Genomic DNA, 15602 nt, shown 5'->3' on the forward strand with positions numbered 1-15602 from the left:
GGTCCTAGGTCCAGGTGATGGTCCACACTGCTGCTTGGGATGTCTTCTAGGGATCTCACTGTACAGACCCAGTGCCGGCTGCCCACAGTTTGACTACATGGAAGGCGATCTCATCACCCCCTCTGAAGTTCTGGGAAGAGCACAGAAGAGGGAGTAGAAAAAAATGTGAGACAGAGTTTGGGGCCGATGTCTTCTGGGTATGACAAAGCAGGCGCGACCATGAATTCACCGTAGCTGTATTTATCTGCACAGGCCCTGCACAAGATTGGACACATTAACATTTCGCTACGGATGGGGGAGAGGGCCATGACACCTCACTCCTCCCATTGGCAAGAAATGGTAGTAGGAGGAGGGGTGTCTTCTTCAGTCGTGTACCCATGGGTAAGTTGCCCTAGCTCTACAAAATAACCCCCCAGCTGAACACATCCCCCACCCCCGCCAAGCAGGATCCTAAACAACTCCTTTGAACTCATTCTTGAAGTTGAGAAAGAGACGGCAGAGCAAGAATGTCACCCTAGATGGCTGTCACGTTGATAGAGAGCAAAGTTCAAGAATCTGTGGAGTGTTGAATTCATGATCGAAAGAGAGACGATTCTGCTGTGGACTCCATAAAAGCTGACCACTGACCTCTGCTTCTAGCCTTGTCTATATGGAGCACATCATGACTTTTTTATTCCTGAAAGGATCCTATCTACCCTGGAACTCACTCAGTAGACCAGGCTGGCATTGAACTCACAGAGATCCAGCTGCTTCTGTCTCCAGATTGCTGGGATTAAAGATGTACTCCACACCTGGCCTCACAGCATGCTTTTTTGTTGATGAAGGTTTTCCATCCATCCGTCAGTAACCACAGGTTCCCCCAGAAGAGGAAAGTGTATTTCCTCATATAAAGTCAGGAGGTAGTTCGTTCCCAGGAATAAAGAAAGCATCTAAGGTTAGGGTTTCACTGTTTTTCCATCTGGGAACATGGTATTTGCTTCTGTCTCAGGTTTGTCCATCATGGTCACAAAGCGGCTGCCACAGCTCCAGGCATTCTGTCCTTCAACCAAGGATAACTCAGACCATAAGGCTCAAAATTCAGACAAGAAGAAAGGGAGTAATTTGAGGAGTGACGGGAACTCACCCAGAAACCCCAGGCTTCTCATAACCTATTGGTCAGAATCACCTTCCAAATGCACTCCTAAAGCAAGCACTGGCAGACTTGACTAGACTAACATTTCCAAGAACACATCCTCAGGGAGGCTGAGATGTCCAGAGGTAAAGAAACTCCGCAGCCTGCAGGTCCCCAAAGTAACACAACTTAGGGGAATTCATGGTATAACAAGGATCAGAGCGTGGTGGGAGTGGTCACCTCCCGGGACAAGTAATAAGGGTCTGTGGTTAGGTAGGTAGAGGATTTTTAAACAGCAATAAGCCTGTAAATGCAATGTAATTCTTGAACTAACGCACAACAGGAGATTATACTGGAAACACTGGATAAATCCACATGAAGTCTGCCTTTGGTTAACCATGTTGTACCAGTGCTAGTATTTGTTTTAGTTAATATACAATGGCTGTGAAAACCTAAAGAAAGATATATGAGAACTCTCCATACTAGATTTCCAACTTTTCTGCCAACCTAAAATTGTTCAAACTACAATTTTTTTTTTTACATTAAAGTGGACTGAAAACTGATCTGCTTTTGTTATTGCATGGACTGACTGCCCATCATAAGCAATGTTAGGGATAACCTAGTTCCTTTCCTTCCCTCAAATACTTTAATCTAAATTCTAAATAACTGTTAGAGGAACTGTTGTGGGTGATTTGTTTCATTTTAAGTGTGATCCTGTGGCTTGGTTTGGTTTTGGAGACAGAGTTCCACCATGTGGCCTAGGCTGGCCAGGGCTTCCTGGAATTACATATATTCACCATCACACCTGGCCTTCATCGGTATTTAATCTTTAATTTAGTACATATTGTTACTTATCCTTTAATAAGCACTGTGTTCTGTACCCAATTTAACCCAATAACTTGTGTCACATAGTTACTGGTATGCGGAGCCTCAAATGCCCACGGTCATCTTACCTAACTGGAATCATCTGTGCTATAAACTCGATGATACTGCATGTTCTTGCATTTCAGTTACAAGATGAAAACACAGAAGTTACACTATTTCTATCCATCCTCCACGACTCAATCTTTCATTTGTAGTCAAATTCCTAATTCTAGGAGTTGTTTCCTGGGGTAATTATTTCTGTAATTCTTTTATTTGTCACGTCGTAGAGAGATGCAAGGTGTCCCTATTGGTCTGCCCCAGGTATCAAATAGACTACATATAAGAGTGAGGAGATTAAGACCCCATTGCATTAGCAGCTACCTTAAATGTCATGTATCCACTCTCTCACTTTAGAGACAGGAAAAGGAGGACCCAGAAATTTGCTGTTACTAATAAGGATCTGAAGAGGTGACTGAGTGCAGCGCCCCCTGGACGCTGGCATGTTGCTTCCAGAAATGACTGTGTCCATGAACTTCCTTGTCTAGCACAGCCTAGTGAGTCAGTACCAGCCTAAGGCATGGGAAGCAGTTCCCAGGGCACTAGCCACTGCTCCTCATTTCCTCTTTCCAGAAGAATTCCAGGTGACGAATGACTGACTGTATGGCCTGACCCTCAGGTGGGAAGAGGGCTATTGTGAGCCTAAGTCTGCCCAATAAACTACTTAACCTGAGTTTTCCTATGTATGGGGAGAAAGTAGGAAACAGTCAGAGTTACGCTGCTATGGAGTGGGCTGTCACACTGAGGAGAAACGGCAGTAGAAGAGGCTCCCTGACCAAATGTGGCTGCTGTGCCACGCTTCTCGGAGCAACTCTCTTTAGACTGCAGGGAAACTTAGATGCCATCTTAACTAAAGTTAAACTTCTCCTCCACATTTATCCCACCATCTCTGCTCTCATCCCTGCCCAGTGCTGAGGAAATATTTAGTTGTGAATTATAAGGCGTGAGCACTGTGTGTAAAAAAAAAAAAAAGGCTCTGTTTTGCACTAATGATACCCCAAGACTCACTGGATTAGTAACTGACCTCTTGCCCCACTCTGGGATAAGCAAATAGATAAATAAAAGAATTCACTGATGTATGGGAAGATAGACAGATAGACAGACAGAGAGATAGATATAGGTAGGTAGGTAGGTAGATAGATAGATAGATAGATGTAGGTAGGTAGATAGATAGATAGATAGATAGATAGATAGATAATAGAGATAGATAGATAGATAGATAGATAGATAGATAGATAGATAGATAGATAGATAGATAGACAGAGAAAGGCAGACAGATGAGGGATTGCTGGGTGGATGGATGGATATTTTGGATAGATGGGCAGATGGTTGGGTATCAGTGGGTACAGAGATAAATGAGTAAATGGATGTCTGAATAACGAGTGGTTGTATATATGGAAGAGGTAGCATATTGGATCAGTGTGTACTCATCCATTTTATTGCATTTTTACAGTGATACCCAGAGTACTTGCATAGTGAAGGAAAGGATTCGCTTTCCCTCAGGAGGCATGTCCAGGACCAAAGCTATGTTGACACTTAATAGAAGTTTGACTTCAGGTGGACTTTAAACCTGAAAGGCAGACATCACAGCTTTTGATCTCTGCACCTTAGTTAGTAACCTATTCTCTGCCACATGCTATAGGCAGAATGGCAAACAGAATGAATGATTCGAAAACACAAGAGATTTCCCCACACTTGACTTTAGTATATGTGCTAAAATTAAAGCATAATTATAAACTGACTAAGCCTGACATAGTAAATAGCTCACATCTATAATCCCAACACTTCAGAGGCTAGAGTAGTGGTATTGTTTCATGTTTGAAGCCAATCTGAGCTACGTAGTAAGTTGGAGGCCAGGCTGGGATACACAGTGAGAGAGACTTAGCCTCAGAATTAATTAATCAGTTGGGCATCCAGGAGATCCCAGTGATGATATAAAACATTCCTGGATGTTTAGAACATTAGACCTGGGCTGAGATGTCTCAGTTGTAAAAGGCTAGGCTTACTACCAAAAAGAGAAAAAAAAAACCACTAGACTTTTTCTATTTGTTTTTTTTCTTTCGTAGGAATTAGCTGGTCATACTACCTCTGCCTGTCTGGACTCTTTGTTGAGGAGACTTTGCATGGGAAAGGGCCAGAAGTTTCTCTGACTAAGATGATAGATTCTTGTTGAGACATAGGTAAGGGTCTTTTCCACAGGAATAATTGTCGAGAAGAACTCAGATTCCCTCTTATGAATTTGGGCAACCAGTCCCTGGTCCCAACAGCTTCCTAGTAGCCCCCACTCCTGATTCTATGGGAATTCCTCACTTTGTCCAGTGAATTTCTGAAAACTGAGCAGGCACGGAGACACGGCAGAAAAAGAAGAGAGGAGATAAGAGATTGTCAGTTCATGTTTACAACCCTAGCATTCAGGAGGCTGAGGCTGGGGAAGTTGAGAGGCCAGCCTGGGCTACATAATGAGATCCTTTCTCAAAATTACAAAAGAAAGAAAGAAAATAGGAAGGAAGGAGAAAAGAGAACAGATGAAATGAAAGAGAGAGAAGAAAGATAAGAGAAAAGGTAAGAGAGAGTACAAAGGGAAGCCCAGGGAAGGAGGCAGGGAGCAGCTCAGAAAGAAAAGAGGGGGCAGAGTGAAGCGGAAAAGAGCAGGGATTGGAAAGCACATAGCATCTTGTTGCAGAATATTTGTTTAACTATGTGAAGTTGTGTTACATTTGTTTAATATGTAAATGCATGCTGCTGTTTTACCTTGCCTGCCTAAAGCATCTGATTGGTCTAATAAAAAGCTGAACAGCCAATATCAAAGCAGGAGGTATAGGTGGGACTTCTGGGCAGGGAGAGTAAATAGGAGAAGGAATTTAGGCTAGAAAGAAGAAGTAAATAGATGCAGGGCAGATGACAGGGGCCAGACAGACAGACACAGAAGAAATAGGACAGTGGGACATACAAAATGAAAGAAAGGTTAAAAGCTCAGAGGCAAAATATAGATGAAAAGAAACTGGATAAATTAAGTTAAAAGAGCTAGTGAGACAAGCCTAAGCTAGGGCTGAGATTTACAATAAATAGTACATTTCTATGTCTTTATTTGGGAGCTGGTTGGTGGCCCAAAGAAAATCCCAACTATAGTATCTACAGCCTGGTGCCTCTAGTGATGTCATCATTATCTTGCCTGAGCAGATGTGTGAGGACTCCTCGCTACTCATCATCCTACATGAAAATGGAACTCATTTCTATCATTCCCATCAGAAATTCCCGCGGACGCTGACAGAAAGTGCACCTTGTTTCTGAGATGCGACTTTCCCCCCTATTTTAAAAAGTCCTGCGTGTACATAGAACTCAGGGCCGTGCACATGCTAAGAGAGAATTCCACCACATCCTCCACACTCGAGATAGTTTTTTTTTCAATAGCACGTATTGATTTTTTATTGAGATCAGGGGAATAAAACAATGGGGTCGCATGTGTTTTGATTTTGTTCTGTTTCTAATTTTGAAATCCTTGTCTCCAAGGAGCCTTGCTTTAGATCACACTGCACTATGAGGAGCCCTGTCTCTGTGGCCTCAGCCTGGAGCTGCCCGGCAACCATCTATGCACAACACCCCACGCTAAGGGCTTGCTCCCCTGAACAGCCCTCCCTGCTCCACCTCCTTCCCTCCAGCACATCTCATAGTTTTCCTGCCCTGAACTCAGCCTCCCGTTCTCTCCGTCATCTGAAATGTATGGCTCAAGGAAAGAGCATATTTGTTCCCAGCTGGACAGGGCTCAGGCAGCCTGCAGTCCAGAGCAGGGAGTGGGCACCATTTGCCTCTGAACTACGGCCACACAGTGCTCAAGTCCCCCATAGCAAACACCACCTTTCCCTGGGAAGGCAGCCAAGGCCTGGAGCCCTGGGTAGGAAATCCCCTGTGAGAGGCCCTTCCTGAGACCCACAGAAAATGGTTCTTTTCATATGCTCTGGGTCTCCTTATTTTATAGCTATGAATGTCCACACCACATCCCCCTCCCTGGCCTTCTCCACCCCATTCCCATGCCAAGTGCCCCCACCCAGGCTCCTCATGGCTCATAGATCTCCTTTTCCTTTGCTTTAAACTCAGATGGCATCTTTGTTCCGAGAAAGTCTCTCCCCTCCCCAGCCTTACTGCTGTCATCTCTCTGTGCAGGCTTTGGGGCCCCTCACCTGAAGCCTTCCTGTGCTGTGGCCCTCCAACTCCTGGGGCTCCTCTCGGGTTGAACAGAAATGACTTGTTTATTTTGTGAGTTTAGAAAGGTGAACAAATTCCACAGATGTCTCTATCTTGAAATCTCAAAGTTCAGCTCTCAGACACTGAGTTAGTGGGAGCCCTGGGGATGGTGGGAAAGAGTCACGACAGTGACAGCCACTCTTTGTGAAGCTGTCACCAGACACCGTTCAGCTAAACCCTTCCTACGAGGTTTTAAATTTCATCTTCACCACACTCGGCAGTAGCTAACTGTTACTATCACTGTAGTGAGGAGGTCAATCACACAGAAACTATATTATTTAAATCACTGCCTGGCCAATCACTTAAGCGTATTGCTAGCTAGCTCTTTTATCTTTGGTTAACCAATTTCTATTATTTTATGTTTTACCATGAGGCTCATGGCCTACTGGCAAGGTTCTGGCTGGAGGCTTGAGTCTTTCTCCTCTGATGGCACCATGGCGTCTCCCTGACTCCGCCTACTCTCTCTATAGATATCTCATCCAGCCTGGCTACGTTCTGTTAAACCACCGGCAGAAAGCAGCTTCTCTATTCATTAACCAATAAAAGCAACAAACATACAGAAGGACTTCCCACACCATATTGCCATTTTGGGAACCCAGTGGTGTTAAAGAACTCACCTAAGGCACTAGGTTAGTGACACAGGCTAATTGTTCCCCAAGGGATGAAGCTCTGCACTATGGTTCATGCTTTCTGGCCTAAGGTGACAGGAAACCTGAATTCCAGGTCAGTTCTGTTATCCTTCAAGCTGATTACTTGAGTCTAGCCCTCCCTTTCCCAGACCTCGGCTTCCTCATCAGAAAGCAATGGCTGTCTTAGAGTCTACTCTCTAGCTACAGTGCTTTGTCCTAATGATAAAAGTGATGAGGACAATCTCTGATGTTTCTGAACTCACAACCAACCACAAGCAAAGGGATAAAAGAAACAAATGAGTCTTTGGTTGGTCCTAAAGTTTCCCATTTGTGCATTATTCTCTCTGTCTGGATCAAGTCCTTGAGGCAGGCTTGGTTGCTCCCCTGTACCCCATCAGAGTCTCAAGGTGGAGATAAAGAGAACTTGTCTATCAGGAATGGCTGAAGCACACAGGAAATTGTTGCGATGCTACCATTGTCCTCCTTAGCTGGGCCCATATGCTTCATTACAGCATTTGGTAGGATAGCCTGACTATCTCAGGGCTCACATCTTAATCCAAGGTCCCTTCTTCTCTGTGCAGGAAAACCGTCATGGTCTGCAGGAGGCCAGAGTGTGACCATCTTTGTGTGGATCACTCTGGCCAATGATACATGCATAAAGAGACATCTGCTAGGAACCAGACGAAAACATTGTTCCCTGATTACAGAGATGTTGGGATTTGCCCCAGGCACATTTGCTTTGCTTCAGACGATGTGGGTTGTGACAGATGTCAACCGCAGGAATGAAAACTGACGCACTAAAAGCAGTGACCATATCAGAATGGAGAGTTTGGTCAGCTGGTGACAGTGCTCAGCTCTGCACCAACCCTACCTCCACTTCCGTACTCGTGAGATTCTTAAACAGCCTTTGTCTGTTAGTTAAATGTTTTCAACCTTGTAACTGAATTTCTCCCGCTGTCTCTCAAACACAAGTAATTGGATTGCTGGGCTCCTTTGCAGCACCCTAGTTTCCTCGGTCCTGTCTCCTTCAGTCCCAACGTCGTCCTTCCTGTCAATCTTGAGCTACTGGAGTTCACCTTCCGTACTCCGCCCACTCGAAGTTCCTGGTTTATCTTAATATCTCCATACGCTGGCCCCCTAGTCCTTCCCTGACTAGTCTTTAGTGCTACTACGTCGTTTCTGGTCCCTTAGCCAGAAATGCTTCTAGCCGGCCAGGTGTGATGGTTCACATTCTCTAGTCCTAGCATTCAGGAAGCTAAGGAAGGATGACTATGGCAAGTTCGAGGCCACAGGTCTTTACTCTGAGTCTTCATTGAAAGCTCTCCCACAATTCCACTTTTTTGATTTTTTGAGGCAGGATCTCATATAGCTCAGGCTAGTCTCGGTCTTACTATGTAGCAGAGGCTAGCTTTTTTTTTTTTTTTCCAGACAGGGTTTCTCCGTGGCTTTTGGTTCCTGTCCTGGAACTAGCTCTTCTAGACCAGGCTGGCCTCGAACTCACAGAGATCCGCCTGCCTCTGCCTCCCGAATGCTGGGATTAAAGGTGTGCGCCACCACCGCCCGGCCCCAGAGGCTAGCTTTGAACTTCTGATTTCTCTGCCTCTTCCCCTGGATTACTGGGAATGCCTTATGAGGAGGTGAGTGTGAAATCCATAAGTAAAGCTGGTAATATAAGCAGTAAAAAGAATTTACCAGAACATGGGAGAGCAGAGAGAATTTATTGAAATACACTAGAAGGAGTCAGAGTTTCCAGAGAAGGAACATGGGTTGAGAGTGAATGGAAGGATTTTCTTTTTCCTTCCTTCCTTCCTTCCTTCCTTCCTTCCTTCCTTCCTTCCTTCCTTCCTCCCTCCCTCCCTCCCTCCCTCCCTCCCTCCCTCCCTCCTTCCTCTTTCCCTTCCTTCTTTTTCCTTCTCCCCTCCCTCCCTCCCTCTCTCCCTCCCTCCCTCCCTCCTTCCTCTTTCCCTTCCTTCTTTTTCCTTCTCCCCTCCCTCCCTCCCTCTCTCCCTCCCTCCCTCCTTCCTTTCTTTCTAACAGCTGAGAAGTATGTTACTTGGTCATATTTTGGGGCCATCGGCGCAGCAGAGTCCACATCTAAAAAGACAGGTAGGCATCTCATTTCCTTATTAAGAAGTACATTTTAAAGCTTGAGCTTTTTTCTTGAAACTGGCAACATGGGTTCTTAGGAGTTAGGTTCCAGGTGTCTGCATGAGTAGCTAGGACATGGACGCCGCCTAGTCATGGCTTGGTTGTTGAGTGTGGGAATTTACCTTTTGCTTTTAGGCTTTTGTGCACAATGGGAAGAAACCACCATCCCTCACTTGCAAGTGACTGAAACCAAGAGCTTGCTGTTCTGGTGACGAGGCCAGTACATGTCAGCGCGAGGCAGTGTGGAACAGTTCTGGAGGCGAGGCAACTACACAGTCAGCGCGAGGCAGTGTGGGACAGCTAAGAAAAGTCTCCCCGACCTCTCCTCTGCCCTCTCACCCTCTTCTTTAGCGTTTTTCAGGAAATTGTGACCAACCCAGGACTTGACAGACTTGTTTGCCTTCATGTGTTATAAGAACCTCCAGGCGAGGATATTTGTTATCTCATCTTGACAGCAGTGTGCTTGTCCAAGGAGACGGAAGTCCTGGGTCACACGTCCGAGAGAGTAAGTAGTCCCCTCCTGACTGATTACAAGTTACTAGAACGAGGAGGGCACTGATTTGGGAAGACGTGTGAGATGGCAAACGGCATAAAGTGTTGCCACCATACAGATACCACACAGTGAGTACCCGCCAAGCAAATACAGGGGATGGGATGGGTCAGGGTTTGTTGCTGCAGGAGGACCTTCCGCTCCTTGAGCCAATAGCTGCTGAAATACCAGCCCACTGGGGCGTGGTCTATTTATCTTCAAAAAAGAGCGGCAAGCCATGGCTCGCTCTCTTGTTTCCGGTGCTTGGTTCCGGCTCCTGCTCCAGCGACTAGGCTCCTTTCCTGACGGTTGGTGTTTTGTGAGTTTTTCCCCCCAAAATAAATACCCCTTTAAATCCTATCTGGTGTGAGATTGTTTCGCGTATTAGTTTGTATTACAGCTGATTATTTTATTTTACTTATTTGTTTCTGTGAGTGTCAGTGTGAACGTATGCACATGTGTGTGGGGGTGCCCATGCCTGTGGGCCCAGGAGTTAGGAAGAGAGGGTGGGACCCCTAGGATCCAGAGCCTGGCTTGTGGTGTGGGTGCTGGGATCCAAACTCTGGTCCTGATGCTTATGTAGCTATTGCTACAGCTGTTTAAAATTACTAAAAATTTTAAATCTTATTTATTTATTACTTATTTGCTTATTATTTCTTACTTATCTGTGTATTTTGTGTGCATGTGTATGAGTGTGTGTTTGTGTGTGTGTGTTTGAGCATGCCACAGCACATTTGAGAAGGTTAAAGGACAACTATTGGATGTCGATCTATCTTTCTACTATACAGGTCTAGGAGATGACCGGTCACCAGCACCAGTGTCAAGTGTCTTTACCCACAGAGCCATTTCATCCACCGTAGCTGTTTTAAAACTCATTTACCCCATTGTAATTCTACGTGATTCAATCTTTTAGTAATTATGTTTAACAATCTGTTTGCCAAATTCCTGAAAATGTAACCAGATTGGCAATCTGGTCTGAGCCAGCCTTAGCACACACTAGTAGAGTCTAATAGGATGTTGTGCTTTGTAACAGGCCTGGGATGAATGGGCAGCTGGTAATATAAAGAGTGTCGTTATCTTCTCAAGAACTTTCCCGTAGCTGGCCACTAAGGTTTGTGCTGTTTCTGCTGTCTGAGGATCCCGCGCTGTCTCCTTTATACTCTACAAAAGCCCGAACAAATGAAATGTACTTGAGGGCGGAGAAGGAACAAAAGACCTAAAACTCCTAAAACTCCAGTTCTGGGTTGGGAATCCTGACCTCTGCCTAGGGTCAGGGTGGGGCTCTCTGAGCGCTTCCAGTGAGGAACTGAGCTCAGCAGCAATTGGACTTGAGCAAGCATCTCTGCTAGAACTGTCTCTCCTTCCAGATTCCAGGCACACCCACAAGATAACTGGAGCACTAGAATATTCTCTTACATTCCAGAAAGGACAGCCTCCCAGGAACTGGGATCCTAGAAAGAAGCCAGCAGTAAATTGCAGAAACCAAAAAGCACAAAGCCCTGCATTTTAGCTATCTTAACCTTTGGTTATGGATGCTGTGCTGACCTCCAGGGAAACTGGAGGGGGCCAGCACAGCTTAGGGAGCAGGAAGGACAGCTGGAGAATCAGCTGTGCGGCATTATAGTCTATTCCACTGTTGGTGTAGAGACCGTACCATATATGGACTGAGGCTCAGGACTAGCAGTCATGCCGATTTGCCCCAGGGATCCTCTTAAGTTGCATTTGGGGATTAGGTCATTGTTCCCAGGAAAAGGGAGACCCCAGAAAAGTTGGTGAGTATGGAGAAATTGAGATGATTTATAGTCTGGCAAAGATAAGGAGGAGGGCACAGCCTCAGTCAGTGCAGTCAAACTGCCCTCGCGGATGAAGGGCTGAGCCTGAGAAAGTCGTGGGAGTGATTCTTTGTAGAGGCTTCAAAGGGGAGCCGCAGACCCCTTCTGTGGACTCCCTCCAGTCACTGATGGCCAGAGGCAGACTCAGGTTGGAGTTAGCAGGGCTGACTGGACTAACTCTGAAATGTTGAATACAACAGTCAGCCTCTCTGGCTTTGGTGAACAACTCCGATGCTACTGAAGACACGGAGCGGGGGAGGGGGGCCCTATTGCCGGTTGGGGATGGTCCAGGCTCTGAATTATTCTGCGGGCAAGGCAGGTTTGTTCTCAAGGAGCTCAGCTCCTTATCTGCCAGTCCCGTCCTATCTGTTCAGGTAGAGCCAGCCTAGTGTGATACAGCTAGGACCTAGGAATCTAAAGAAAGAAATGGGATGGGGGTGTGTGCGTGATGGGGTAGTGATTTCGGAAAATGACTCTTAACAGATCCATTACATTATAAAAGAAACAACTCTCTCTTCCTCTCTCTGTAATTTAGTTATCTCTCCCCACTCCCCCACCCCTAGCTCTTCTCTTTCTCCCTGCACTTCTTAATTGCATCCCACAGTCTGGAAGTAGAGCGCGCTCTACTCCACTGTGAGAATGAATGGCTCACTATGCAAAACACAGGCAAATCTCGCAAACACAATGCGGAGCAAAGAATCCAGCCACAAAAGAGTACTGTGAAATCCCATTTATGTCAAGCTCACAACCAGGCAAAACCAATCTGCGATGTTAGAAGTCAGGATAGTGGCTCCTTTGTTGGCCAGTGGTCGGAGGATTCCAGGGGTGCTGCTAAGGTCCTCATTCTTTGTCCGGGCACTGTTGCTGTTGCAGTGGACATGCTGGCTATCCCCTGATGACCTGTGCCATTGCTGCAGGCGCTACGTTTCGGTCTTCTGTTCATACAAAGGAAGGAAGGCAGGCAGGCAGGAAAGACGGAAGGCAAGCAGGTAGGCAACCAGAATGTAATCTTGTGAAACTGGGGCTTGCAGGAAAAGTGAACGCCTGTGTACCAAGCCAAAATAGAGTCTCAAATCGGGTGAGGCATACTTGAAGATTTCCGAAGCTCATTGGTCGGCCAGTCTAGTCTAATTGGTGAGCACCGGGGTAATGAGAGATCCTGTCTCCAGGAATAATGTAGAGAACAACAGTGCATTCCCATGCATATGTGTGTGTGTCTATCCACATGAACATGTACATACACCACACACGCTATATATGCATATACATAAACACACACACACATTATATATTTGCATACACACACAGCTGCTACACTGGGCAACCATAATAAATCACGACAAACTGGTTGGCTTTGGACAATAGAAATGTTTGTCTCACAGTTGTGGGCACTAGTAGGCTAAGATGAAGGTATGTCTACAAGATCTCCCTGGCTCAGTGAGACTGAGAAACATCTTTCCTATGACTGTCTCCTCATGTCGTCTGTAGCCTGAGGTGCTCCTGGCTTTGTGGTCTATCATGCCAGCACAGAGCTCTGCTTGAGTCTCCACGGAGACTTAGAACATGTCTGTGTCCAAACTTGTCCCTTTCAAAAGGACAGCAGTAGTTATCTGTGAGAGTGGTATCAACTTCTGTGTCTCCGTTTCCTCGCGTGTAAAATGGGGATGTAGTAAGGGGTAAAAGCTGACACAAGATCACATTCTGCGCTGCTGGGGCTTAAGAAACCATCACATTCTTCCTTTAGCCACAGAATTCAGGACTGTTAGCCACTGAGACAAACACTCAGGACCATTCAGAACAGTCCCCCAACTCCATGCCTTGTTTGGTTAAGAATCCAGCTGAAGACCAAACACCAAGAGATCGGGTACATAGTCACAACCTGTCATGGGTACGCAGTATCCCCTGCTCTCCAGGCACAATTGGTGGGTGTCCTTACATTACTGGAGGCTTCAAGGAATAAGAAAGCAGGCTCTGGGCCAGACTGCCTGGCTCAGAACTGCCACTTCCGTCTGTCACCAGCTGCTTGACCCTCAACTTCTGTGTCTCAGTTTCCTCACGTGTAAAATGGGGATGTAGTAAGGGGTAAAAGCTAACACAAGAGGAACTTCCAACAGTGCCTGGAAGAGGAGGTCAGACCCTCTGGTACTGGCGCTATCGATGGTTGATAATCACCATGTGTGTGCTGAGAACCAATCTGGGGTCCTCTGGAAGACCAGCCTGTGCTTTTAACTGCCGAACCGTCTATCCTGCCCCAATTTATTTATTTATAAAAATTTACTCTGTTATTTTGTGTGTGTGTGTGCACGTTGTGTGCATATGTGCATATATTTATCCATGGAGACCAGCAGAGGGTATCAGATCACCTGAGCTGGCGTTGTAGACATCTCGCTGAGAGTTCCTCAACATGCTTCTGTGTCCTAGAAGAATAGTAACCACTCTTAACCACTGAGATATCTCTACAGACCCTGCCATCCCATTTTAGAGAGTGAAATACTGACTCCACAAAGTTGTCCTTTGACCTCCACACATATACTGTGGCATGTGTGCCCACATACATACATCCTATGAACGCACACACAATTAAAACAATACCGAAGGCAAGGTGGGTAGGTCTGCTGGTAATAGGCAGCCAGAACCTGAATGAAATCTGTGCAGGTCCAGAGTCAACCATTTACATTCAGTGATGTCTACAATTGAGAGGAGAGAGAGAGAGAGAATGAATTCTGATACTGCTAGTTTATAAATAGTTGAGCGCTTCCGGGACAAACAGGGTGACATTTGTGAGCTCCCCAAGGTCAGGCAACGGTCCTTGATATCATCCCTCACTTCTCCCTCTGCACCCGGCGCTAGACCCCCACAGGTGATCCATATGTTCCCATGGAAGGATCTGCTAGTCAGTTTCCAAAGAGCTCAAGAAGCCAGGCTCAGGTGCCAGGGGTGCACTGGTTAGCCAAGGCCAGGGCTGGGGCCAGCGGGATTGTTTGGTAGTGATAAAGAGACAGAAAAGTGGTGAATGGCAGAACACAGAGGGCCCACAGTGTCTGGTCACACAGACTCGTGACGACTGTCGATTTTCAGGAAGAAAACAAACTCAAGGCGAGAAGGCTGGCTCTTCCCACAGAGGCAGCCATTCCAGGCAAGGGCTGCAGCGGCTGACTGCCTTAAGATCACAGCTTAGGTCTGAGGGACACAGCCCTTTGGCAGGCGTTGTCTGGGCCACTCTGACTCTGTCAAGCTCTCATGATCACGCATGGTTGTGGCTGGCAGCCCAGACAGACACCACTGTTTTGGCTTCTGTCGTTTCTATTTTTCCTCTATCACCAGACGTGTGCACTCAAGGTCCTGGATCTGAACTCATCTCATTGAAGGTGGTGGCCAACCCAAGTGCCTGCTGGCGCCCCCTGGTGGAAGAGCAGAGGATAAAGCACGATCTGGGTCAGGAAGGAAAGGATGTGGTCAGAGGAGCTGGGTTGGGTCTTCCCAGGGACTTTAAAGAGCTGTGCTATGTGGCTCCCTAGTGTCCCACATAGGTAAATGATTTACTGTGACGTATGGGGCAGCAAACACAACAGCTCTGCCTCTCCTAAGGACTTTGATGAGGGAGGCAAAGAGTTGTCTCTTCATCTTGGCTTCCCTTTGGAGGCTCCACAACCCTCAGGGGATCTAGAAGGTCATTCCTTCAGGGCTTTCCCAGAACTCAGGGCTGTGGCTTGAGCAGGAGGCCTTTACTCCCACAGGGTTGAAAGTTTTATTGCTAGGTCAACACCAAGGAGGTATGAAAGTTATGGTAAATCTTGACAATGGGGCTCCACTTTGGGGAGGGCAGGGGGACAGCAAGGGGCTCCAAGTCCCTGGCTTCTCACACTACCTGTGCGCTAAGTATCTGGGATCTTACACATTGCAGATTGGTAACTAGTGGGTCTGGCTGCGACCTGAGGTCTTTCCAACTTTCTTTGCTGCCGGAGGACCACACTGGAGCTTAAAGCCTCTGTCCACCTAGCTTCCTGACCCACGCATAACAAAACAGAAACCGAGAGACTGCGTTTCCTGGGGATGGCTTACATGATCTCAGGCAACTGGGAAGGGTGTCTCATGAAGAGCTTTTACTTGGGGGTGGGGGTGGGGGATGGTGAGATGATTCAGCGGGGAAAGGAGCTTGCTGCTGGCCAAGCCGTATCATCTAAATTTAA

The sequence above is a fragment of the Chionomys nivalis genome, chromosome 19, assembly GCF_950005125.1.
Source record: "Chionomys nivalis chromosome 19, mChiNiv1.1, whole genome shotgun sequence".
Lineage (NCBI taxonomy): Eukaryota > Metazoa > Chordata > Mammalia > Rodentia > Cricetidae > Chionomys > Chionomys nivalis.